Source organism: Sus scrofa, chromosome 8 (assembly GCF_054392235.1).
Source record: "Sus scrofa isolate SSC_HxYL_T2T_F1_AM1 chromosome 8, Sscrofa_HxYL_maternal_Yorkshire_Landrace_v2.0, whole genome shotgun sequence".
NCBI classification, from domain to species: Eukaryota; Metazoa; Chordata; class Mammalia; order Artiodactyla; family Suidae; genus Sus; species Sus scrofa.
Window position 1 is genome coordinate 8,466,417 of NC_139390.1, and position 27,422 is coordinate 8,493,838.

The following is a 27,422-nucleotide window of genomic DNA, read 5'->3' on the forward strand; positions in this document are numbered from 1 at the left end:
ATGCCAGAACCCACAATGCCAGGCCAGAGATTGAACCTACACCTCTTTAGTGACTTCAGCCACTGCAGCCAGATTCTTAACCCACTGTGCCACAGCAGGAACAATATGGAGTCATTTTCACCACTGTCTTTCTCCTTCATTCATCAGCCAAATCCATCAGAAAATCTGTAAGCTCTATCTTCAAAAGATATGGAGTTCCCATCGTGGTGCAGTGGTTAACGAATCTGACTAGGAACCATGAGGTTGCGGGTTTGATCCCTGGCCTTGCTCAGTGGGTTGAGCATCTGGCGTCGCCGTGAGCTGTGGTGTAGGTTGCAGACGCGGCTTGGATCCAGCACTGCTGAAGCTGTGGTGTAGGCCAGCAGCTGTAGCTCCAATTGGACCCCTAGCCAGGGAATCTCCATATGCCGCAGGAGCGGGCCTAGAAAGGGCAAAAAGACAAAAAAAAAAAAAAAAAAAAAAAAAAAGATATCCATGACCTGGCCACTTCCTCTCACATTCATGACACATTCTGGCTCTCTCCTCTGGCTCTATACTCCCTCCTAGATTATTAAAATACTCCTTTCTGGCCTCCAAGTTCAACTCTTGCCCCTCACACTGTATTTTCAGCACAGCAGCCAGAACTGTCCTTTTACAATGTACGCTGTCTGTTTAACAAGCAAGCACATGTACTGAAGATGTGCAGTGGACCCCATTCCATTCAGAATACAAGCTGACCTCGTTACAATGACCTCCCCCAAACTCTCCAGTATTTAAGCCCACGACTTTTCTGAACCCATGCTCTGCTCTTCGTTCTTGCTCACTTTGCACAACCACACTGATGCTTTCCTAGTCTTCAAGCTTGCCAGGTGCGTTCCTGACTTGGTGTTTTGCACGTACTGTCATCTCCGCCTAGAATGTTTCCTCCAAATAGCCACATAACTAATGCCTTCATTATGCCAAGATTTTGCTCAAATATCAGCTTCTCAATGACATATACCCTGACCAGTTTCTCTTCTTTTTTCTGACAGCTTCATTGGGGTATAGTTGACGTATTAAAAAAAAGCACATATTTAAAGTGTACAACTCTATAGGTTTTATGACTATTCCTGGGGAATCATAACCACACATAAGATTGTGACCATATTCATCAACACCCAAAGTTTTCTCATGCCCTGAATCTCTCCCTTCCACTCCCCTCTCTCCCTTCTGACCTTTCTTTCCATCCCCAAGGAAGTATTGTCTGCTTTCACTAACAATAGAGTAGTTTGCTTTTTCAAGATTTTTATATAAATGACATACAGCATGTAGTTTTCATTGTCTGAATGCTTCCACTAAACTTAAATTTTGAGATTCACCTATGTCATTTTGTGCATCAATCTCTTTATTTTGCCATGTAATATCCCATTGTGTTGATACGCTATTGACATCTGGACAAACATTTGAGCTCTTGCCAGTTTTTGGCTATTACCTAAAGAGGAAAAAAAACTGCTATAAATATTTGTGTTCAATTCTTTTTATTTTTTTCTTTTTAGGGCCACACCTGTGGCATATGGAAGTTCCAAGATTTTGGTACCATCTGTAAGAAATTTTTTACCTGCTTCAAAGTCACAACAGTCATCTCCTGTTTTGTTCTAGAAGTTTATAGTTTTTAGTTTTAGACTGAAGTATATGAACAAATTTGAATTTTTCTTAATGTGGTATTAGTATGGGTTAAATTTTACTTTTTGTACATAGATCATGAATTGTATTCAGCACAATTTCATGACAAATACATCTCTTTTCCATAAACTTCTTTTACATCTATGTCAAGAATCAGTGGTCCATTTGTGTCTGAGTCTATTTCTGGACTCCATTCCATGATGTGTTTTCTGTCTTTGTATCAAGTTACCTGATTATAAGAGCTTTATGTCTTGAAATCAGGTTGTGTGAGTTCAACGTATTCTTCATGACCACCCCTCTAAAATTAAAATCTGCCCTGCCCTCCCTCTTGCTTTATTTTTTCTCTTATACATGGAATATGTTACCTTTTAATGTATCATGTAATTTATCTTTTTAATCTAGTAAGCTCCCACTACAGTGTCAGATCAATGAAGGAGGGACTTCTTACATTTTATTTTAAATACTTATAGATCCCAAGTGCTTAGAACAGTGCTTAATATAGAATATGTTTTCAAGATCTATTTGTTGACTGAATGAATATAGAACTAGACCATTTTTTTAAGATTAAAGTATAGTTGATTTATGTGTTGTGCCAATTTCTACTGTAGAGCAAAGTGACTCGGTCAGAAATACATTCTTTTTCTCATATCATCCCCCATCATGTTCTATCCCAAGAGATTGGACAGAGTTCCACGTGCTGTAGAGTAGGATCCCGTTGCTTATCCATTCTAAGTATAATAGTTGGCATCTACAAACCCCAAACACCCAGTCCATCCTACTCCCTTCCCCCTTCACCTTGTCAACCACAAGTCTTAGAACCAGAACTTTGAAAGGCTGAAAAATACTTTAAGAGACAATTTTATCCAATCTCCATGTATTAACAAATGAAGAAACAGAGGTATAAAGTCAGTGCTATGTAACCAAGGGGTTCCTACTTAATCCCTGAGCTCACTTCCAAACCTACTGTCTCTCATCCAAGCAATACTGAGCCATTCATGACTTTGCCAATGTGTCCTCTATTTAACACTTTTGCATTTTCCCACAGTCTGGCATTTTTATCTGAGATGCACTTTCCTCTCCGCTTGTTTTGTCAGTTTGAGTATCACCTCCACCTGGAAACTTTCCCACATACTCAAATCTGATTTAGATTCTCCATCTCCCAGCCTCTGTACCTCCAAAGTATGGAATGTGACCCCTAAGTTTACTTATTTTTTTTAAAGAGAATATTCTCTCTGAAGAGGATCTTGTCTTATATAATTGAATATTCACACTGCCTGGCACAATTCTTAGCATGCAGTACACTCAGTTGAATAAATAAATGCCGACAGGTCTATCTTTCAGAGAATGGTTGAAATTTATCCCCATCCCATTCCATATTTATAAACTTGTCAGTTTTGTATTTCGCATGAATGCTTGTGTGTATTTGTCACTGTTATTACATTTTATCAAGTTTTGTCTTAACCAATAGATAGGTGTAGCAAATGTGAAACTTATTTCTCAAATATATGTTTTAATTGTTTTCCTTACCCAACAAAGAGCCAACAAAAGTAAATAATATCAAGCATGCTCATGAAGTTCACGCTTGTGGTCATAAAGGGCATATTTTTAATATTGGCCATGCTGTATGGTAGAAAAATGACAGAATGCTGTAAACCAGCTGTAATGGAAAAAATTACAAATAATTATACAAATTAAAAAAATAAAATATTTTAATTACAAATTAAAACACAAAATAGACAGATTCTATATCCAACTTTCTAAAATTATATTGCACAGGCTGACACGGGATACTTGAAAACACGTTAAGTTTTTTTCACTGAAACTGACATCTAAAATAAAACTGCATCTGAGCACGACCAGTGCACACACTCCAGGCAAAGCAATCTATCAATTCAGACTACCAGCCCCAGGCAGGTAGTTCATCATTCAACCAGAATAACAACATGAAGAGTCCTTGACAAATGCATTAAGAAATCTATAAAATATCTAGTATTGTATCTTGTCAACCTGACGTTGCATATGAGACCCCTTAGTCCAGAAATAATTTGTAATAAATTTGTCATTGAAAAGCTTCTCAGTTTAGCTATTAAGTGGAAAGGATATGGACTAATAATAAAGACCAGTTAAATCTCAGAACCACTACCTACCTGTGGGATTTTTTTCATTATTTTTTTATTCAAGTATAGTCGATTTACAATATTGTTTTAGTTTCAGATATATAGCAAGGTGGTTCAGTCATATAAACAATTCTTCCAGATTATTTTCCATTATAGGTTATTAGAAGATATTGAATATGCAGTAAATTCCTGCTATACAGTAATATAGTATACTTATCTATTTTATGTATAGCAGTTGGTATCTGTTAATCCCATACTCTGAATTTATCCGTCCCCCCTTTGTGTCCCCCTTTGGTTACCATGTTTGTTTTCTATGTCTGTGAGTCTGTTTCTGTTTTATATGTAGATTCATTTGTACTATTTTTTAGATTCCATATATAAGTGACATCACATAATATTTGTCTTTCTCTGTCTGACTTACTTCACTTAGTGTGATATTCTCTAGGCCCATCCATGTTGCTGCAAATGCAATATTTCATTCTTTTTTATGGCTGAGTAATAATACATTGTGTGTAAATACATACATATGTGATATATATGTGGTATATGATACACATGGATATAAGATGTGAGATATATATATCCATTCATATGGACGTTCCAGGCTAGGGGTTAAATTGGTGCTATAGCTGCAGGCCTGCACCACAGCCACAGCAACACCAGATCTGAGCCATGTCTGCAACCTATCACACAGCTCATGGCAACACCAGAACCTTAACTGACTGAGCAAGGCCAGGGATCGAACCCACATCCTCATGGATACTAGTTGGATTTGGGAACTCCCAAACCCTCGTCTAACCCTCGTCTAACACTAATATATCTATAGTGTTAAGCACTCTCTATGGAGTTTTCTCCCCAGCCAGCCCTCCCGACCCCGATGCCATATGCTCATCATGCTAGTTTTGACTCTACCAATGTCATGAGAAGGTCCCCTTAAAGAGAAAGTTCCCACAGGTTGGGCTCCCTTGGCATCAGGCTCTCTTCCACTGTGTATCTTGCCCACTAGACTTTAACTTCCACTTGTGCAAAGACTGTATAGAATTTTCCTTATTCCTGTACACCTTGCCTGCCACATCACCTGGCATTTTGTAGGGACTCAAATCTTTGCTTGCTAACTGCATGAATGAGTAAATGCCTGAGTGAACAAATGAATGCCTACATTTCTTTTTTCAAGGGTCATAAACTATAAGTTGTGTTAAACCCTTTGCTAAAGGAACACTTTCAGGAATTAGAAACACGGGTTCTAAGAAGAAGAGACTAGACTTTTTCTTGCTGGCATTCCCTTCATTTTTCTTTCCTGGTGGTCCCTTGGATCCCAGCCTTTGGAAGTCCTGGTGCCAATTTGTCTCACATTAAGAATTGATGTGCTCCATAAACTACCCGTAATGGACTCGAATGTGGCTCTCGGGCTTTCGTGTTCACTGTGAGAACCTCCTGCTCTGCTTACATAGCATCTTTATTATCCGTGTGGAGTCATGGAGTCCCCACATCAGGAAAAGCTAGATGTTTCCTCCTCAGAGACAGATATTTGACTCTATTGCTGCTCAAACATGACTTTTCTACTTGAAGTATCAGAGAGATTTGCCACTGCATTTCTTATCTCAAAACACCAGGAAAGAATTTCCCATACATCAATTTAGCAAATATGTCTTGAGGGCCTCATATAGTCTCAGACTTCAGTGGACCTGGAGAGACCGTCTAGTCAAACTTCCTTATTTCACCGAGAAAATCACAGAACCTCGAGAGGCTCCTGACCTCAAATCCATTAAATAATTTTCTATGCATGAATATAAAAATGTGTAGTACGCTCTCCCAATCTTCAACAAGAAAGAGGTCCAACGATAAATAGGCAGCAATAACATATTTTGACTAACTAACACAGTGCCTGGTATATAGTAAGCATATAATAATATCCTCTTAAATAAGTGAATGATTAGGTGAATAAATGAACATGTCAATCAGTTAAAGAATGCAATATAATATTGTACCTACAAGAGTTTATATTTATGTGACTATTCATTAAAACTGCTTCCCTTATCTAAATATTAGGTTGATGAGAAAAAGACAGTTTGTTATTTGCTAACTATTGGAGCTCCCATGTTTCTCAGAGTACATGGAACACAGAACAGTTGGTCCTAGTTATTTATAGATTCTATATTTGCAAATTTACCTATTCCATACAATTTATCTGTAATCCTCAAACCATTATTATTGTTATTCATGGAACTTTGGTCAGTCACCGACATGCATAAAGTGGCCACAAATTTTAGTTGCTTGGCACACAAGTTCCCAGTTGAGGTCAAACAAGGTGACCCTATGCCTTCTTGTCTCAGCTCTTACACTATAAACAAATATCCTTTTCACATTTAGGAAAAGCTATTGTGATGTCCCAGATTACACAATTTCAAAGGTTTTATTGGTGATTTCACTGTTTATATGCCCCCCAGTGTAGTGTTGAAATGTTGTCAAGGGTCCCTTAGTGCGAGAAGCCTGTGATGGGCTTTACAGACAGAACACTTGTCTTAGATAAGCTTCATTCAGGTGTGAATTACAGTAATGTTGGCTGTGAGTTCAATGGTGATGAAGCAATAATATATATATATACACACACACACACATATATATAAATATATATATACATATATATATACATATATATAATTAGATGCCCTTAAATGGAATAGCACATAAAACAAGATTATGTATTGATTGGTTGGTGAAAATGAAACCAGAGGCTTGCAGGAACCTAATGCTGTATTTCCTCTGGGAGCAATAGCAGAGGAATTCGGTGATTGCGTTACTTTTAAACAACATAACTACAAAGAATATTGAGTATCAACTGTATAGGTTCAATGAGTATAGAAGGGAGAGAGAGAGGAAGGAAGGAAGGAAAGAAGGAGGGAAGGAGGGAAGGGAAGAAAGAGGAAAGGAAGGAAGGAGGAAAGGAGGAAGAAAGCTCATGCTAGGTGGGAGAGAAAAATCTCTCCATTTAGTCGTTCTAGTTGCCTTTTAGGGAAGCAGATTCTACGTGCTTTGGACAGTAGAGAACTCATCCTGCGGCTTTTAAACAAAGCTTCTGAGGAATCCTAAAATACCAACCACCAGGGAGATGTTTATCTGAGAGCTTAGGTGGGGGCTGAGAAAACAAACACCTTGAATGTGTTTGGTGTTAGGGTGGAAGGCACCAGGTCCTCCTCGATCGACTTGTGGAGTCCCTGCCTCCACTCGCCGCCCCCCGTATCTAAGAAGACCTGAACTTAGACCCTGAGTGGAAGGGGAAAGTGTGTGCTGTTTGTACAGCTGAAAACAAGATGAAAAACCCCAGGCCCCCTCTCACACCCCATTAGGCCCTGAAGTCCATGGAGTGTTGCACTCAACACATAAACACTCTGCTTGGGGAAGCCGTGGTCCGGGTGTGAGAGGGCGCGACGGCATCTTGGGGAAGAACAATGGCATCTCTGTGAGAGGCAGGCATCCGCCTCCAGCAGCCCCTGCCCCAGGAGGCATTAATCACGACCCCCACCTGTGTGCTTCAGGAAACCCCCACGGCCTTTGGGGACTGATGACGGGACAACAGGTAAGAGGATAGCCAATCAGAAAATAAACACTCTTGGACCAAGGAGTGAACATCCCGCTTTCCCTCTCCAGGGTGGCAGAGGGAGAGAAAAAGAAAGTTAGGGCACATGATAACTGGGCTCCAATCTAAGCTCCCAGCAGAGCTGGTGTGGCACTGAGTAGCTGAGAAAGGTCTCTGGCCTTTCTGCGGCCCTACTCTCATAGTTCCTAGGAGGATGGTGGATGTGACTGTTTGGGTTCTGCAACACGGACAAGAACGTATGGAAAGCCACTTGTGAGCCATGATTGACCAAGAATTGACTACCGTGCCTGCTTACGTCAATCCCTGGCCTCAGCAGGGCGGTTACATTTATCCAGACGTGGACACGAGACATGGAGAGGAGATGTGTACTCCTTTGTCACATCCCTCCCCTGCACATTGTTCCCGCCCTTTATAAGCAGAAGGACTCCTGACAATCGCTGCTAATGCCACCCTGGGCTCAACCCTTTCATTCTGTATGCCATAAGGAATCTCTCTTGCTCTCCTGACTTGGCCTTGTGCATCCCTCCCTCAGCAAACCTAACATACTCCTCTGCCCATTGCTATCTGCCTGATATTTTCTCCTACCACATATGCTTTCTCCAGGGATATTCTTACCTTTCTAGGAAAAACCTCCCAGGTCCTGTTCTCAGAGAAGCCTTTTCATTTTCCCAGCCTACGCCTAGTGTTTCACACCCTTCTCGGTATCCCCTTTGCAGGCCATAATAACACTTTTATTAAAGGACTTTTTCATGGTATATTGGAATTTACATGCCTGCATTTACCCTCTGCTTCTCAGTAGATGGTCATGTCTTTCCACTTTCTAAGTTAATACAGATTATGAGAGTGGAACCTCTAGTTTATCACCTTAATCTCTGCAAACACAATTCTACAGGTACACTCATTGTGTTTGCAGCTATTATGGGTTAATTGTGTCCCTCTGAAAGATGCTGGAATCTTAACCCCTGGTCCCTACAAACCTGACTTGCCTGGTTGTTTTGTCTTTGCAGATGCAATCAGGTTGAGAGGAAGTGATACTAGGTTAAGATGGGGCCCTAAATCCAATGAATGGTATTGTTTTTTTCCCCCCTTTTTTTTTCTTTCCCTATTTTGGTCACACCCAAGGCATATGGAAGTTCCTGGGCCAGGGATTCAATCCAAGCCCCATCTGTGACCTATCCCACAGCTGTAGCAATGCCGAATCCTTTATCCACTGCAGCACAGTGGGAATTGCAGTGAATGGTATTCTTATAAGGAGAAGAAGATTTGGAGATTGCTGTGGACTGTGGAGATTTGCTCTGTCCTCTCCAAATTCAGATGTTCAAACCATAATTTCCCTACATGATGGCATTGGGATGGGACCTTTGGAATATAATCATGGTGCCTTCCTGATGAGATGAATTCCTTCTAAGAAAAGGCACCAGAGAGCTTTCTCTGTCTTTCTCTTTGTAAACACAAAGACATCATCTGTGCACATAACTAAATAATGACCACCTACAAGCCAAGAAGAGTCCTCAAAATGAAACCTTCCCCACTGGCACCTTGATCATGAAATTGGAACATTTTACATCAATTATACTTTGGTAAAAAATCCTTATCACTATCGTTTAATAATAAAGAAATCAACATGCTAAAAAAGAAAGAAATTCCCAGATGCTAGAACTATAATTTCTAGTGTTTAAGGTACCCAGGCTATGGTATTTTGTAATAGCAGCCTGAAATAAGAGGGAAACACAGGAAAATACACAGAAGGAAGAAATCCATGTGAAGATAGTGGTAGAAGACGGAGTGATGTCACTATAAACCAGGTATTTCCAAAGATTGTTAGCAACCACCAGCAGGTCGAAAGCGACGGGAGGAATGCTTTGCTAGATCCTTCAGCAGAGTGTGGTCTTGCCGACGCCTTGGTTTCTGACTCCTAGTCTCCAAAACCGTGAAGGGATCATGTTTTGTCGTTTTAAGCAACCCAGTTTATGACAACGATAGGAATTAGGGCAAAGGTATGTCCCTTTTCATTCTTCTTGATTTGACTGACCTTTGGCTCCTCCCTGTTTTCCTCTGGGATACAGGAATAGAACCTGATTGAACATTTCCCTCTCTACCAGCCCCTTCCCTGTAGCTGATGTAAATGTTCCAGTCTCCTACATTTAAAGCAACATTAGAAATGCTCTTCTGGGACTCGAAGTCCCTGTCTAGAAAAAAATAACCTCTCCTTTTCTCATAGCTAAATTTCTCAGTATGAGTCTGCTCTTGCTGCCTCCAGTCCTCAAATCCTATTCACTCTCCATCCTACATGGAAGTCACTTGGCAAAAATCATGAATTACCAAACTCCATCCTTTCTTTGCAACCTTTAGCCTACTCTGCTGCATGGGTTAAAATCTACCCATATCTCTTTTTGTCCTAATCTGTTTGGGTGGTTATCACAAAATACTACATACTGGGTAGTTTATAAACCACGGAAATTTGTTTCTCATAGTTTCAGAGGCTGGGGATTTGAGACAAGAGTAGCAGCATGGTCCATCAGGTGAGGACCCTGTTTCTAGACACAGACGTCTTGTGCACTCACACAGGGGAAGGGGCATGGGAGTTCTGTGGGGTCTCTTTTACAAGAGCACTGATACAATTCATGAGGGATCTATCCTCAGGACCTAGTTACCTCCCAAAGGCCCCACATACCAATACGATCATCACGGCAGGTTAGGATTTCAACATATGAATGTGGGGCGCCAGAAACATCCAAGCCATAGCACTTTCCCGTGGCTTCTGTGATAGAACTTTATTCAATTTGCCTCTAAGTTCATTTCTTTCTCAGTTTCCTGGCGAACCCTCTTTCCTCTAACTTACCCTTATTTGTTCATAGGACAGTGTTCTGACCTCAGTCCTCTTCACGTTTTCCTTCACATACTCTCCTTAATCAATTCCATCTACAGGACATCTTCAATGATCATCTGTTGAGTAGTCCTTAGAGGTCTTTCCTGAACAGGCTTTCTTGTTTGTTTCAATATGCATAAGCTGAGAATGTTCCAAATCTCTAGGTTCTAATTCCTCTTGACGAACGAGGTGAACGTTAGATTCACTCACCTCTTCCTGCGTTTTACTATAAGCAATCAGGAGGAACCAGGCTGTTTCCTCTGCGCTTTGCTTGGAGAGTTCCCCATCCGATATCCAGTTGCACTGACCGCAGTTTCAACCTTCAACACCAGCTCTTGGACAGAATTCATCCAAGTGCTGTGCCACTTGACAACAAGGATGGTCCTTCCTCCATGTCCAAATGTGTGTTCCTTACTTCTGTCTGAGACATCATCAGAAAGGTCTTTATTGTTCATATTTTGCAACAGTCTATGCAGGATTACTTAGGCATTTTTGCAAAAGATTGAGGCTTTCTCTACAGCTCCCCTCTTTCCTTTTTGGGCCTTTTCCAGAACCATCCTTAATGATGCACTGATAGAAATATATGCTTTCACAAGCTTGCACCCCAAGATTCTTCTAACTTCTATCCATTACTCCGTTCCAAAGCTTCTTCCATGTCTTTCGGTATTTGTTACAGCAGCACCTCATTTCTTCATATCAATTTCTATTTCAATATGTTTAGGCTTCCTTAACAGAATACCATTGGCTGAGTAGCTTAAACAACAGAGATTTATTTATCACAGTTCTGGAGGCTGGGAAGTCCAAGATCAAGGCATTAGCAGATGTGATGTCTGATGAGGGCCAGCTTGCTCATTTATGGATGGCAGTCTTTTCACTGTGTCTTCACATGGACAAAGGGGAAAGGAATCTCTCTGTGGTCTCTTTTATAAGGGCACTGATTTTGTTCTTGAGAACATGATCTAATCACCTTCAGAGGCCCCAACTCCCCAAATCATGATATTGACAGTTAGAATTCCAATATGTGAATTTGAGGTTTGGGCAGGGGAGACATTCAGCCTATAGTGCTATTTATTCAAAAAAAAAAAAAAAGCTTTGTTTTGGGCACTATTAAATTCCTAGAATATAAATACATTAAATACCATGTGACATTGTATGCTCTTCTGAAGAAAATGAGCTCATGAAGAAACATCAGTGCAGTGCAATAAATATTAGATAAAGTAGGAGCACAGAAAAGGGAGACATGAGAAGCAAAATATAAATAACTGCAAAGATGCATAAGTGTCTCTTATGGATAGAATATTTGATGCTTGCATTTGCATATGTTAGCTAATTAGTGAGAGAAAAGATCATAATGACATGTGATCTTTCAGCTGGCCATGACTTTGGTCATTGTTCATTCTAGCTTGCTCTTCTAGAAGTGAACAATTTCTTGGTCTGGAATAGGCTTGGATAAGTGTTATGGAAGAGCTGAAACTGACCAAAAACTTGACATCTTCCTCAGACCTGAATAGGCTTAAAAGTGGAAAAGGTTATTATGGAAGAATTCCATGCAGTAAGAGATTACATTCAATAAAACCTCTATCACTCTAAATTTAACCATCTTTTAAAAAAAAAAGTTCTTAAAAAAATAAAATCCTGTATTATTAACTAGCATTTTAAAACTTACCACTTGACCTTCCTGGCATTCTTAGAGGTCTCCTAGCTTTTTTTTTAAGCAGTCATTATATTATATTAATTATATTATATTATTACATTATAAAGCGTCAGTAATCTAAAACTATTCCTACATAATTAAAAATCTTACAAAATGGGAAATGATTAACTGTATCAGATTTTCCAAAATGTGCACTGATTCTTTTTAGTGAAAAAAGTTTGCATCAGGAATAAATTCAAACACTTGTGGTTAGATACTTCATTAGACTAGTAACAGTAACTTGGATTTCAATCATAGCAAAATTGGCACATATAGGAATTCTTCACAGAGAATGGAAAAAATTTAACCTTTTAAACAACCACCACTTGAGCTCAAGAGCACAGCCTTCTCTTTGATAACCCCAAAGGAAGATCTCATTCCTTATCATCTATAAATCACAACTAATACTTAGCATCCTTAACAAGCCAGCTCAGACCCTACAGTTGTTCTGCTTATCCACTGGTTTTTATCTTCAGTTCTTGCTCTCAACACAGTGATCAGCTGTGGTCAGACTAACACACCCAGTCTCTCTCAGCACAATGGACAAAATGCAAACCACCCTAAACCCAAACAAACTAGCCTGAGATGCCACAATACTAGGACAGAACTTCCACATGCTAAGTTCACTGGATGCACCAAGCCCTTAAATCCTACTTAAAGATTTTTGTAGAAATCAAGAATATCTTCCTGCATGAGATGTGAGAAAAGCACTGTGTTTCCTTTTAAATCTCTCACCAAAAAAAAAAAAATGTAATTTTCATAAAGAACAGCCTCAGAAGTTCATCCAAAACAACTTTTGCTTTAATCGACTCAAAATTAACTTGTATTTTGGAGACAGCCATTCCCAATGATTTACAAATAAAATCACTGCCAACCATATTATTTGCTTAACAAATGGCTCAAATGCAGAAAGGAAAATTTAATACAATTTGGTAAACTGTTTTTGAAACAGTACATTAAAAAATGCAAAACCCTAAGAAACAGTGTACCAAGTACACTATGTACGATATACCTCTTTGATTTGAAGTGGTGAGAATTTCCAAGAAACCCAATCCCTGTTTTTCAGAATGATTTGCATTTTAATCTTCCGCATATTTTGTGAATTATGAGGAAGGGGCTTTAGACTGTTCTCAGCTAGGATGGACAATAGCACTTTGCTATGGAAGAAGTCTTTCTAAAACCCAAAGTCTAGGAGTTAATGAAACTGACTAGGATCCATGAAGATGCAGGTTCGATCCCTGGACTTGCTCGGTGGGTTAAGGATCCGGGACTGCCATGAACTGTGGTGTAGGTCGCAGACATGGCTCAGATCCACAGAGTTGCTGTGGCTCTGGTGTAGGCTGGCACCTACAGCTCCAATTCGACCCCTAGCCCGGGAAACTCTGTATGCCGCAGGTGCGGCTCTAAAAGACAAAAAAACTAGAAGACCAAAGAAAAAAAAAAACCCAAAACCCTGAAGTCTATTTGCTGAATTCTGGTGTGCCTGTCTTAACCTCCCTCACATAAAAGTACTTGGCTCAGTGGAGTTCCCGCTGTGGCGCAATGGGGATCGGTGGCGTCTTGGGAGTGCTGGGACACAGGTCGGATCCCCGACGATGGCACAGTGGGTTATGGATCCGGCATTGCTGCAGCTGCAGCTTAGGTCACAACTGTGGCTCAGATCTGATCCATGGCCTGGGAACTCCATATGCCATGGGATGACCAAATAAGAAGAAAATATATATATACTTAAATGTATCAACAATTTGTGCAGCTGGATTGATTATCTAATGCACTCCATTGTACATTAAACTCGATGTTCTGGAGAAGCAGTTGAAAGCCAAAAGTGGACATTTTCCTGAGTCCTTATTTGGAAGGAAAATCTGCTTTTGAATATTGAAGCAACTAAATATCACATTGTCATTTACAGTATTTAATATATTTTCTCCTTTTTTATATCAAATAAAGTCAGATTTGCATTTTCTGAGGGAATTTTTTTCTGCAACCTATACAGTATTTTGAAAAAGACTTATTATATTCTTTTAAATCATCCTTGAATACACTCTTCCACTGGATACTTTGGTTAACAGAGATGATGATATATTTTCTCAAGTATATGATACACTTGAGCATTAGCCATCTGGGGTAGATGAACAGAGAGGCTTTCTTGGGCTTCTGAGAGAGAGGTCTTCTGACTTTTATGAACATAAGCCAGGTTTTCTCTCTCCTCCAAGTCATGAATGAGAATCCTGCACCCCAGGCTATTGACAGGCATATTATAATCATGGGAGAATTTGCCTTAGGACAGAATCAATGACAGATTTTGATGATACCATTAAATGCTGGACTGACCAGTCTTGAAGCCCACATACCTCTGAAGTCCTTCTCATATGAATTTATGTTTCCATAATGTTCAGAATAATTCAAGTTTAAATTTCTATTACTTGCTGCCAAGAGCACTCCAATAGACACTCTTACTTTTCCTGTCTATTTTTACATCAAACCCTAAAATGGGAAAAGCTGCAAGACTCCAGCCCTCTCAAAAATATGGAGTAGAATTCTATGTTGTTCTCATTTCCCACTGACTCCTCTGATAAGAGGAGCAGTGAATATCTAGGTGGAGATTTAGCCTGAGTGAATGTCAGATCTGACATTCACAGTCTCTTCTTCGCTGATGGGGAAAGGGAGGCCTCTGTTCACACTGTTAATGTAAGATACGGTATGAGCAGGTGTCTGCTCCCTCTTCAGGCAGCTTAGCTCCCATGTGCCCCACTGAAGAGCAGATAGAAGAAAGTAGAGAAGGCCCCACAGTGCCTAGTCAAGCTTGACCAGCAACAAAACAGGTGTTACACATTTTTTTGTGCCTTAGATACAAGAGTACAGTCACAATTAGTTCAGAATCAAGGAGGATTAATTAACACCTTCAATACCTGGCAAGAGTGGTTATATCTGAGTACTAGGGGTAGGGGTAGTTACCTGCTTTCCAAAATAATAATAATAATAATAATAATGAACTTTTATATAGCAGGACTGTCCTAAGTATTTTACGCCTGTTGTCTCTAATCTCCACAAAATTAGATAGGTAGATATATAGATAGATATAGATACGTATACATAGATGAGCTAAGATTCAAACATTGAGTAGTTTACTAATCATAAACAACACTTAGTTTAGAATCGAGGTCCATGTAATTCCAAGACGTTTTTCTTACTCTAATAGAAAAGGTTTGTAGGTTTGCCACGTATTTAGTTTGTGCCTCTGACTTGACATAGCCAAAAAAGAAAAAAAAAAATTCCTACCTTTCGTGGAAATACTGATTGGATCTTTCTTTGTTATGACTTATTCAAAGTCTACATATTAGATGGCATACTTTTCCTGAAACAGACTGTGCACCTGTTCTACATATGTTAGCCATTTCTTTCCAAGAATATTGCAATTTTCCAGAGAAATTGCCCTGGCAGAGGCACAGAATCTTGTCACAAAGGGTATGATAAAGGCCATGGGATACAGGCTCCAGAGAAAAGGTCTTCCATCACCCGGTAGCCAAGAGTAATCCACAGGAAGCAGCACAATTGCAATATGTTTCTAGGGGTTTGCACATTCTTCACCCAGTCCACAAATGTATCCTGATGAGGTTCAAGATTTGCAGTCAAAGTCTGATGATTAGAGCTCTAATCTACCATCCATCACAAGATATGACTGGCAGGAGCCACATATATTATTTTCTCCCTCTGGAAAACTGATTTTATGGCCTTTTGACCCTAATTTTAAGGGTATTGGTGAGGATTATTTAAAATAATAAATATATAAAATCAAGTGACATGGCATAATTAAAATTTACATTGATTGCCGTCTTTCGTGTCTTACAAAAGATTAATTTAAAGACCTTCTAATTCAACTTCATATTATTAATTTGAGAAGGTATAAGGAAATAGGAATAAGCAAAGTAGACAGGTAGATAAATAACAAATGTAATACACTAGAAATAAATAATTCATTAAAATCATAAAATGAGATATTTATCCCTTCTTTAGGTTGTTTATAATCCTATAACATTTAAAACAATAGGAAATATTAAAATGGAAAATAATATGATTATTTATATATGTAAATAATATGCACACAGAGAGAGAAAGAAAGAAAAGATATGTGAATTTAGATAAATAGCTAGATGATAAATAGATACATAGATACTACCCCATTAGGTAGACAGACTTATAGACAGACAGGTAACTAACTATAGGCTTAGCAGCTTTTCTTCTGCACTCTCTCATCTCCACACAATCTCCACTAGGCCACTTGGATTGCAACTGTTTATATACATCTCTCTAAATCCATCATGTTTCAGTTATCTTACACAAAGGGATGATGTGGTAAATAATTTGTAGTCAAAGAAAAATAATTTTTTAGTTGAATTTATTTTTTTATGGCCACATATGGAAGTTCCCAGGCCAGGGATTAAATCTAAGCTGCAGTAACAGCCTACACTGCAGCTGCGGCAATGCTGGAGACTTTATTATTCCACAGCACCAAGGTGGGGATTGAACCCAGGGCTCCACAGCAACCCAAGTCCTTGTAGTTGGATTCCTAACCCACTTCGCCACAGCAGAAACTCCCCAAACTAAATTTTTAAGGTGATGTTTAGTGTGGATTTTGTACAGATGATAAAAACAAAATATTGTGACATACCAATGCAGACTTCTAGAAAAATAGAGCTGAGAATAAAAAAAAAAGTATCAACAGATGGTAGAAAAATAGAATTTTTTTAAAATACAGAACTAGAAAGATTTTTCTGATTTGTATTTCATCAGCTCCTGGTACTCTTGATAAAATCCCATGATATCATATTCATAATTTGATGCAGATGTCATCCTTGTTTGCTGAAATATAAACAATATATAATACTTTCTCCATATTTTAGCTTCATACATTCCTAAAACTTCCTTTTGTAATTGCTTACATAAATTCCAAGTTAAAGAAATGGACTGGAAAGACATCTTGGACTGGCTAGCCCTTACGTAAAAATTTCAGACAAGAATTTGGAGCCAGATGTCAAGAATTACCTTATGTAGAATTCTTTCTTAGCCAGGCTTTCATCCATCCAGGTGTGGTATACAAGAAAATATTAATGTTACTTCAATATTGTTTGCATGCATTATAAAACTCTCTAGTGCAAGGAAAGGTTTAGTAAATTTATAGCCATTGCCATTCTGGGCTTGAATGTTACTGCTATATTCATATTCAGTTAAAAAAACATATTCCCTGTGTATGCACATTGCACAGGTTAAACGAGTTTCTGCCTCCACTACAATATTTGCCACACTCTCCATCTATACATCTCTATGCATCTATCAAATTGATTGGATTAAAATTAAACTCAACTAATCATTAAGAGATGCAGGGGATGCAATGGGATGCAACAGAATATACTGTTGCTTTTTGTTAAATAATGATTTTATCCATCTATTAATTCAGAAAACAGAGACCTATAAAGGCCATGAGACCAATGTTACTAAAATGCTACTAAGTGTCAGGCACTTGGGTGCTTTGTAGATAAATGATATGAAAGATAAATATTGGCCTAGCAAAACAATGTAGATTGATGCACTCTCTTTATAACAGATTCAAACTATTGCATTTGGAATGGATACGCAATGAGATCCTGCTGTATAGCACAGGGAACGGTATCTAATCACTTGTGATGGAACATGATGGAGGATAATATGAAAAAAAAGGAATGTGTATAAATGTATAGCTGGGTTACTCTTTGTACGGCAGAAATTGACAGAACATTGTAAATCAACAGTAAAATAAAAACTAAAAAAAAAACACATAGTAAAACATGATTTCTTAGGAGTATGTACAAAAAAAAAAAAAAAAGGAAGGACTTTTTTTTCCCCATGGCCTTGTCTTTTCTCCTTTGTTAGGCATCAGTTTCATTGAAGATGGGGAGTTTGTATTATTCAACTTTGTTTCTCAGCATAAAAAGTATTAAACTTTTTTGAAATGTGTTTTTCCTGTGTGTGCCTGGATGCACAATGGCAGGGTGATACAGGAAACAAAAAATTAAACCTTTGTATGTATTTCCTTATGTATGTGAGTGAATACAGAGGGGGATAGGAAGGTTGGCAGAGGGGTGGGGAGTAAGGAGACAGATGTGTCATAGATACAAGAAGTCAGTGTGACATCAAGTAAAAGGCCAGCCGAAGAGTAAGAAATCCAAGATTTGTCCCACAGACGGAGCAAAGCAAATTTTCTCTTTGCATCTCAACTTTATCACCTAAATCAATCACTTCCCTGCTTATATCCCCATAATAATTATTAGGAGAATTAAGTTAGGATATATATCCTTATATTACAACACATGCAAACACACATACATAGGTAGCTATATATCTGTAACTATATAAATACTTAAGAAACTGTGGCAAAAATTGTCATCAACTAGGGGAGTTGAACTTCCATATGAAAATAAATTTCAATCCATAAGCCAAGCTGTAATCGATGGCCTCAGAAGAGAACGTCTCAGACAAAACAACCAACAGATTTTTGCATTTTTAGTCACCTTTCAAGATATTATCAGGCAGTTCTTTTAGTGTTTACACAAAAAAATAAAAGGCTTATAAAACTGTCTTTTCCAAAGAAATAGTTTTTTATCTATTTTACAAAAAAAGATTCTTACCTTGTAAAACATGAGCTCCTACTCTATTTTTTCATCCCCGAATGTCTTGGAACACAAAGTATGGATTCAGGAATATAATAATTCTTGCTAGATCTCTAAGCTGTCAGAGTCTGGAATAGTTTCCATTCCAAACTCCTAGCACCATGTTTTCAAATGCTTACCAAAAAATGCTCCCAGTATGAAATTTTGCATCCTCAAATCATTTTGAAGTAATTTGGCATTAATTAATACATGTCAGCAATACACTCACTAAGCATCCACTCTGGGTAAAGCCTAGGATGAAGCCCTTTTAGAGATGTGGTTCAAAGAGTAAACTGGGAGTTCCTGTCATGGCGCACTGGTTAATGAATCTGACTAGGAACCATGAAGTTGCAGGTTTGATCCCTGGCCTTAATCAGTGGGTTAAGGATCCCGCGTTGCCATGAGCTGTGGTGTAGGTCTCGGATGCGGCTCAGATCCCACATTGCTGTGGCTCTGGTGTAGGCCGGTGGACAGCTCCAATTGGACCCCTAGCTTGGGAGCCTCCATATGCCGTGGGAGCGGCCCTAGAAAAAGGCAAAAAGACCAAAAAAAGAAAGAAAAAAAAAAAAGAGTAAACTGGCTTAGAACTAACAACTCTGTTGTCAATTTTTTCTATAACAAAAATGGAAATCATAGATACAAAATTTCTATGTTTCAGTTTTCTTTCTTTTTTTTTTTTGCTCTATTTTATTGGTATTGAGATATAATTCACATAACATGGAATTAATCCATGTAAAGCATATAATTCAATGCTCTTTAGTATATTTGCAGACTTGTACAAGCATCACTACAATCTAATTTTAGAACATTTCACCGCCCCCCAAAGAAACCCCATTCCTGTTGTTAGTAATCCCCCATTCTCTCTCCACTCTTCATCCACCTCGGGGAAAACACCAATCTATTTTCTGTCTTATGGGTTTGCCAATTCTGGACAATTCGTGTAAATGAAACCATTTTGCATGTGATCTTTTGTGACTGGTTGCTTTCACAGACATGTTTTCAAGGTTCACCCATATTGTACCATACAGTAAATACTTCATTCCTTTTTATAGCTAATTGTATTCCACTGTGTGAATATACCACATTCTGTTTATCTACCAAATCATTTAATGGACATTTGGGTTGTTTCCACTATTATGTAAATAGCTGCTATGAACAATTCATGTACAAAGTTTGGGGACATTTTCTATTATCTTGGGTATATACCTTGGAGTAGAATTGTTGGATCATAGGGTAATATTTTAAAGAACTGCCAAACTGTTTTGCAAAGATGTTACACCATTTTATATACTTATTAACAATGTGCGATTTAATCTAATGTTATGTTAAATAATAAAATGTTTTTTCCTTATTTCATAATAAAATAAATTTACTCACTGACCTCCCATTACTCTGACAAAGCTTCTATTATTCTGATATTTGTTTTTAAAATAACATCCTTTTTGTTACTTTTAATTTTTTCTATATTGTGTCTTTAATTACCCCTATTATCCAGCTTTCATTTTTGAGACAATTTTTTCATTGTTTGGGGTTTAAACATATTAATCAATAGTCAAAGCAACTTATAACACTTTGACCCTTTGGCTATATTGAGATTTTGTTGTGGTCAATTTTTGTAAACAATCCAATCTGTGTATTTTAGAAGTGAATGGTATTTTTTCTTAATGAGCTATAGACATTCTTAGAAAAGTGTTAACTCCCTATTAGTAACAGTGTAATTTCTTCTCCTGCTCTTAACCTCAGTACTAGCAACAGTATAAATTCTCCTCCCACTCTCTATTCATAAGTTTACTGGGAAGATGTATGCACTAACTCATATACGGTTTGGGGGGAAAAAGACTGGCATATTGAACAAAATTGAATATCATTAGCTCTTTTTATCCAGTCACATTAACGTTAAAATCTCCTTTTACAAGTCTATCTCTGTCAGAAAAGGGAACCCTCCTGAACTACTAGTGGGAATGTAAACTGGTGCAATTACTATGGAAAACAGTACGGAGGTTCCTCAAAAAACTGAAAATAGAGTTGCTCTATGACACAGAAATCCCACTCCTGGGCATCCATCCAGACAAAACTATAATTTGAAAAGATCCATGCACCCTCATGTTCACAGCAGCACTATATACAGTAGCCAAGACATGGAAACAACAACCTAAATGTCCACTGACAGATGAATGGATAAAGAAGTGAGTATATACATATATACTCCACACACACACTGGAATATTACTCAGCCATAAATGAAAGAAAATAATGCCACAATAATATCTGAAGTAACATGGATGGACTTAGAAATTGTCATACTAAGTAAAGTAAGTTAGACAGAGAAAGACAAGTACCACATGATACCACTTACCTATGGAGTCTAAAAGACGACATACGTGGAGTTCCCGTCATGGTGCAGTGGTTAACGAATCCGACTAGGAACCATGAGGTTGCGGGTTCGGTCCCTGGCCTTGCTCAGTGGGTTAACGATCCGGCGTTGCCGTGAGCTGTGGTGTAGGTCTCAGATGCGGCTCGGATCCTGCGTTGCTGTGGCTCTGGTGTAGACTGGCGGCAACAGCTCCGACTCGACCCCTAGCCTGGGAACCTCCACATGTCGTGGGAGCGGCCCAAGAAATAGCAAAAAAAGACCAAAAAAATAAAATAAAATAAAATAAAAAAGTAAAAGACGACATACGTGGACATATCTGTGAAATAAATAGACTCACAGACATAAGAGAACAGACTTGTGATTGCCAAGTGGGAAAGTGGTTGTGGAGGGAAATATTAAGAGTTCGAAATTAGCAGATGCAAGCTATTGTATATAGGATGGATAAACAACAAAATCCTACTGCATAACACAGGGAACAATATTCAATATCCTGTGATAAACCATAATGGAAATATATATATATATATATATGAAATAAATACATTACTATATATATATCTGAATCACTTTTCTGTGCAGTAGAAATTAACACTACATTGTATATCAGCTACACTTCACTAAAATAAAATTAGAAAAATTTCTATCCCTGTTGATTTCTTCTCAGGTCTCTAAAATAGTTCACTCATGTATTCTGATTATGTACTATTTAACTTATATTTACTCATGTCGAAACTTCATAGCTGAATACCTTTCATCTTAATTTAATAATGGTAGAATGATAGTAATACTGTTAATTTAATTCTAACTTGTCTGACTCTAATGTTAACACTTTTTACTTTCTTTTTGTTTCATGCTTGTGTGAAAATAGAACTTCTTTTGTTTTCAAAATATCTTTCTAAACCACTTTGATCATGTCAATATGTCTAAGCAAATACTGTTTGATTTTATTTTTAATCCATCCTAAAAATTAACGTCAGCTGACAGGATAACTTAGATTAATAATCTTTATTATTGTGACAATTTGCTATCTGTTACGTCATTTTATGTTATTCCATTTTTGCTTTTCTGATAATCATTTATACCATGCAATTTACTGAATGGATATTAAAATTTTCATATGACTTGAAATTGTATTTTTACTCTATTGTGTAAGTCAAAACAAATTTAGAAAAGGCAAATAAACAAAAAGGGATTTTTTTTACATTTATAATCTAAAATTTTACTGTCTGTGGAAACAGCTATTGAGGATATGCATCAAATATATTTATTGCAAGCTTCTAGCAGTTGGGAATGAAGGGTAAATTTAGAATTTCCCATGAAAATGCTGACAGACACTCTTAAAAGAGTCATTTTCATGGAAATTATATATCATGACCACCTCAATAATTTATTTTCAATTTGACTCTTTTATGATAGTTTTCACAGAGATCTGGGGTGGTCAGCTCACTGTCTCCCACTGGCACTTCAGTTCTTGGTTCACAACAAGGATTATATGTGAGTCTGGGCTTTCAGAACTCAATACCTTAACAGAAAATAAAATAGCATATATATAAATTAGATCACCTAACTGGAATTGAACAGTCAGTGTTTCCTAGTTCTTGAAACAATGATTGTTTCCTTTAGCATATAAGAAAAAGAATATTTTTCCAAACAGACCAGCTAAAAAACAATTTGGATTCATTACTGCTACATATGTATAAGCCTTATAAAAAGTATCTCTGAAGTAAAGACAATAAAAATAGTCGCCCAATATCCATCTCTATTCTTTCCATGGACACAAGACATTTGTAGCCTGGGGGCCAGAACAGAGAATGAAGATTATATTTCCAAGACACTTTGCAGCTGGACGTGGCTGTGTGAAAGATACATGTCAGCAGAGGTGTCACAAGGAAAATGTAAATCATTTTACAAGTAAAACTACTTACACAGATAGTCTTTTTCATTTCTTGTTCTGTACTGCTTCTGGAACATGGAGACCATGCTGCTTCATGAAAATAAGGGCCACTCTACCAAGAATCTGTGGAGTTTCATCTTCACCAGGCATGGTTGACCTCTGGGCATTGAGTGAGAATGAGAAGAAACATAGTCTCTGGAGCTGGATATGAGAAAGAATCTGTGGAGTTCCATCTTCACTGGGGATGGAACACCACATGTAGCCTATGTTCAAGTCCTGGCTCCTCTACTCACAGGCTGCAAAAGCTTGGGAATGTTAAATACTCTGTCTCAGTTTCTTCATTTATAAAACGAGAATAATAAGATCCCATAGAGTTCTGTAACAGGTAAATAAATCAACAAATGGAATGTACTCAGAATGGTGCCTGGAACATAGTGAATGCAAGAAATCATCAGACATTTTTGTCCCTTTGAGTGAAATAAAAGTTCTTTCATGTTAAAAAATGGCTATTTATTTATTTCTATTAGTCACAGTTAAACTTACTTTTAATTAAGACATCAAAGTGACATCCATTGCAATTTTGATAAAATGTAGGTTTAGCTTTTTTTTTTTTTTTAGGACTGCTCCCATAGCATACGGAGGTTCGCAACCTAGGGTGCGAATCAGAGCTGTAGCTGCCAGCCTGTTCCACAGCTCACTGCAGTGCTGGATCCTTAACACAATGAGAAAGGCCAGGGATCAAATTTGCATCGTCATGGATGCCAGTCAGATCCGTTAACCACTGAGCCATGACGTGAACAGTGTAGGTTTTTTCAATGTATTTCTAAACTAAGTCCATAAATTTTCCAACTTCTCCAAGGATACCACAAGGAAAATATTGAGAGGAAACGAAAAGAAAATTAGCAGGTTTAGTATTTGTATACTTTTATTGACATCAGATAAATGATAAACTTGTCATGATACTTTTTATTTTTCCATTCCTCCCAAGAGTCAAAAGTGGTCTTGGCCTTTTTCTAAGTCACTTTTCTTCTATAATATGCATTATGTACACACATATATGTGTCTACACACACATATACGAGAATGTACATGTATACTGTATACATATATATATCTGACCAGGTTGTAGATATTTCCAAGGTATTATTTGGCCTTCAACACATAGATTTTTTTTTTAAAGAGAGTGAAAAAGCATAAGTCATATATTGTGATGAAAATGTTGTCAAAAGTACTATGTTTAGCGAAAAAATTTTGGTTCTAGTCTCTTAGAATATGAAACATATTTAGAAATAAATTATTTAATTGAAACTTCTGTACCATATTGTTTTAAATTTATGGCAAATACATTTTTGTGACAAAAATAACACTGAGCACTTATTACATTTTTCTGTAATTTTTTACTTATTGGCTCCATCTCTATTTCCCAGACTGAGCACTCTTGCAAGGATTTTATTTTGTTTCCTTTTCCGTATCTCATTAAGTAGCATTCGATCTGATATATAGCTAGTGGACAACAACCTACTTTTGAGAGAATGAGAAATAAATGGGTTTCATAGGTTTCCAGAGCTGGTAGTTATCCCATTATACTGGGGAGAAAATCAAGGCTACAAGATGTAAGAAAAAGACTTGCCTGACAACCTAAGGGCACTTGAGGGTAGGAACAAGTCAAGAGTTCAAGTCCCCTGCTTCTCAACCCCATAGAACCTGTTTAATCCCCACCATATGTCTGAAATTTTAGGAGTTAGAGCTTTTATTTTTTTTCTCTTACTTTTTGTAAGTGGTGCTGAATGATGAAAAAAGGGGGGGGGGGGGAGAGGAATACAATTCAAACTGCCAGTGATGAAAATAAATTAGTAGGAGGCATCGTGAAGGTCTAGGAATGAATACCCATGCATGGCAGCAAGCATATGTTTTTCCTGGCACCCTCTGACTCTGAATGTAAGCAAGCACAGAAGTTGGTATTTCACTACTTTGAGCATTTGTATTACAGCGTTTGTATATGTCAGTGGTGTGTAGGGAGAAAGATTAAAAAGAAATTTCTTGTTATTACATATTTTGAAATGTTCTATATTCCTACTGCAAGGTTTATTTTTAGTTCCCTTTCTCAGCATGCAATTCTGACAATTTGGAGATAGAAAAATCTCTAACAGACACAGATTCTTAGGCATATATAATATGTGACATGGGCTGCCTACATTTGAATCCTGGCTTCATTCCATGGCTGTATGACTTTGAAAAGTAAAATAACATTTGGAGTCCTTGTTTCTTACTATGGAAATGTTAAAAATAATACAGTATCTATCTCACAAAAATGTTTTGGGTGTTAAACCAGATAATATATATAAAGCATTTGTCACAGTGCTTGAAACTTTTAAATATTCTATCACTTAAATATTTGTATGGAACGAGTGACCTCAAAACTTAGTGGGTTAAAACAATAGGCATTTATTATTACAATTTACAGGTCCATGGGATATCACAGCGTTGGCTGACCTGGGCTCATTGGGATGACTCTGATGATCTTTGTGGACAAATGCATCCCTCTGAAGGTTGGATGGGGCACTCTGCTCTAAGCTTAGACTTGGCTGGGCAATTTAATTGATGTAGCTTTACTCCTATGTCCTTCATTCTACCCCCAGTATTAACCCAGGCTAGAACATGCAGGCATGTTCTTCTCAAGAAACTGATGGAATCAAAGGAGCAAGCAAGCCTAACGTGCAAACACTTTTCACAACGTTGTTTGCTTCATTTCTGCAAACATCTACTTGGCCACATCAAGTCTCATGACAAGATCAGGAGTAGAAATTATCCCTCCAGGCCACTGCCCTTGGAATGGATGCACTGAAAATTTTAAATGCAAAGGACATGGATACAGGGCAAGAAGACAAGTTGGTGCCAATAACACAATCTTACAAACTCTTAATTGCACAACACTGGGTCATATTAACTCCACCATTGACTTCCCAAATCTTTGAACGTAAAATGCCTTATTTCTTCCTAAGCTATTGAATTGCCCAGAGCACTTGCTAAAAATTTCTGACTTAAGTAGTCTGAGTCTTGGTGCCTACCATAAAAAGTATCCAACAGCTTAGCGAAGGTAGACTCTTTGTCACCCGTCAGAAACTGGAAACTCAACAGCACATCTCCCATTATCACACTTTCAGGAGGCTTCTTTTCAGCTCATTCTCTTTTTGAAAACTTAGCATTCTTATCATAGCTATACTCTTAAGCACATTCAACCTTTTAGCCTTTTTTCTCTCTGTTCTTCGGATTGAGTAAATTCTATTGCTCTATCTTTTGAGGTCACTGAATCTTCTTTCAACTTTTCATTCTGTTTTTGCGCTTGTCTACTGGAAATTTCTATCCACTTATTTATATAGATTCAGCTTCTCTGTTCAAATTCTCTAATTTTTTCATTAGGATCATTTTTTTCTTTTAATTCCTTGATATTTTTTCTTTATTTTTGAAGGTATTCATAACATATACTTTTAAATCTTGGTCTGCCGTATATAACATGTGGGCATGTTTAGTCTCTGTTCCATTTGCTGTCATTTTTCCTGAGTATGGATCACGGTTTACTGTCACTATGTATGTCTTCAAATTTTCAGTGTAAAACTGAATAGTTCAGATACTATTGCAGAGCTATTTTGCAATCTGTGTGTTGTTCTGGTTATTCTGTTCATCTCTTCCATGATATGCAGCATTTCAAATCTTTACATACTTCTTACAGCTTCAGGTTGTTGCTATTACAACCCAATCTCTTTGTATTATCCCCTTATATTTATAATTTGGTAACCATTACAGATTTAAGTAGTGCTTCTACTCATATTTTGGAGTTTATCCTCTCTCAGGTTGTTTGATTCTGGAAATTCCTCTGCTAATTCTCTATCTGCCTCAGTCTCTGTTCTCTGATCCTTTAAGCCAATAAGGCTTTTTAGCTTTTTGCCATGTGAGCTACATATTTGGAAAATACACTTAATTAAAAAAAAAGAGCGTATTCATGGATATCACCCAGTACAGCTCTGTCTTTTAAGGATAGGTTCTATTATTTCTCTTCTTGCATTTTCTTTGAGTCCTCTCAGTATAACCACTAGCATGCACAATCAAACAAGGAATTGCACATAGTATATATTCATACATTGGACCCTGCTCTCTTCTAGAATTAGGTTCTTGGTTTTTTACACCCTGAGTAATGAGGCTGTGAGTTTCTGCTTCCAACTCATGATGAGCGTCCTGCAAAGACAAAGCCGCAAGCTTTCAACCGTTTCCATTTCCTGTTGAAGTTTTTTCTGAAGATGAACTATCTTCTGGCTTCTGTCTCATTTTGGACACTCTCCAGTGTCTTACTAGTTGTTTTTTTATGCTGTGTCTAGACTTTATATCAGTGATCCACAGAAGGATTCTTGAGAGCACTTCACTTTACTTCCATACCATTAGCTCTCTGCCTTGTCAGACAATGGCTACAATGCTGGCTCACTCCTCCAGGGTATTTTTAAAGATAAAAGCAGGACTCCAATTATTCACAGCAACATGGATGAACCTAGGGGGTATTA

At 37.7% G+C, this 27,422-nt stretch overlaps 1 protein-coding gene across 5 annotated transcripts in view; it reads right to left on the reverse strand.

Moving 5' to 3' along the window:
* Positions 1-21,804: 21,804 nt before the first annotated feature.
* RAB28 (RAB28, member RAS oncogene family) overlaps positions 21,805-27,422 on the reverse strand; it is a 561,352-nt gene continuing 555,734 nt past the window's right edge. For 4 of the 5 annotated variants that reach the window (XR_014811795.1, XR_014811792.1, XR_014811780.1 and 1 more), the window contains one exon: positions 25,291-27,409. The gene's annotated coding sequence lies outside the window, so the exon portion shown is untranslated. Of the gene's footprint in view, positions 23,246-25,290; positions 27,410-27,422 lie in introns of those variants that run through there. The other variant, XR_014811799.1, reaches the window with a different exon arrangement.